The sequence below is a fragment of the Oryctolagus cuniculus genome, unplaced genomic scaffold (assembly GCF_964237555.1).
Source record: "Oryctolagus cuniculus unplaced genomic scaffold, mOryCun1.1 SCAFFOLD_98, whole genome shotgun sequence".
NCBI classification, from domain to species: domain Eukaryota; kingdom Metazoa; phylum Chordata; class Mammalia; order Lagomorpha; family Leporidae; genus Oryctolagus; species Oryctolagus cuniculus.
In genome coordinates, this window is record NW_027208267.1 from 47,557 (window position 1) to 48,856 (window position 1,300).

The following is a 1,300-nucleotide window of genomic DNA, read 5'->3' on the forward strand; positions in this document are numbered from 1 at the left end:
TACCTGTAGATTTCTAAGCTTCAAACGCCGATTGGTTGTGTTTTTTATTTAATAATGTCTACTCTGTCCAAACTCTTGTTTGTATGGCGTCAGAATACAACATTGGAGAATGAAGAAGGCAAAACCAACTCTGACCCAGAAAACATGTAGGAAATTGCCGCTCAAGAAACCACAAATCGGCTGAGGCACCCAAAAAATGACAGCAAGCCAGAAGTGGAGCAAGCCAACAGCTGTGCCCTGTTTGAAAAAGACCATTCCTCCGGTGCCCTGAACTCTATATTGCCGCCTCAAAACCAAAGCTCACATCAGAAAATTCATTACAAACCATGATAAATAAGGGAAATGTGGAAAAACCAAAAAAATGCAAGAGTCCTTTGTAATATTTGACTGGATTTAGACACAAGGAAACTGGCTGTTTCCAGATTCGTCCCCCTTCCACAGACTGACTTTGGAATCTGATTGAATTCATCTCAAAATCGCACTCACACTCAATTTGGAGGGTATTAGTATCTGTCCCCTCAGCAGAAGGGTTCCATTTCATTTTCCAAAACACAGAAACTCATCTTGGTCGTGTTGCCTGTAGATTTCTAATCCTGAAAGACCAATTTGCTGTGTTTTTTTCTTCTTTCCTAACGGCTACTCTGTCCAAAATCTTGCTTCTATTGCATCAGAATACAAAATTTGGGAATAAGAAGGCAAAACTGACTCAGACCCAGAAAATATGTAGGAAATTGCCACTCAAGAAACCACAAATCAGCTGAGGCACCCAAAACAATGACAGCAAGCCAGAATTGGTGCAAGCCAACAGCTGTGCCCTGTTTGAAAAAGACCATTCCTCTTGTGCCCTGAACTCAATATTGCCACCTCAAAACCAAAGCTCACATCACAAAATTCATTACAAACTATGATAAATAAGGGAAATGTGAAAAAGCCAAAGAAATGCAAGAGTCCTTTGTGATATTTGGCTTGATTTAGACACAAGGAAACTGGCTGGTTCCAGATTCATTGCCCCCTTCCACAGACTGACTTTGGAATTCTGAGTGAATTGACCTCAAAATGGCACTCACACTCAATTTTTAGGGAGTTAGAATCTGTCCCCTCAGGAAAAGGGTTCCATGTCATTTCCCCAACACAGAAACTCATCTTGGTCGTGTTGCCTGTAGATTTCTACTCCCGAAATGGCAATTTGCTCTGTTTTTTTTTTTTTTCTTTCCTAATGGCTACTCTGTCCAAAATCTTGCTTGTATTACATCAGAATACAAAATTTGAGAATAAGAAGGCAAAACCGATTCAGACCCAG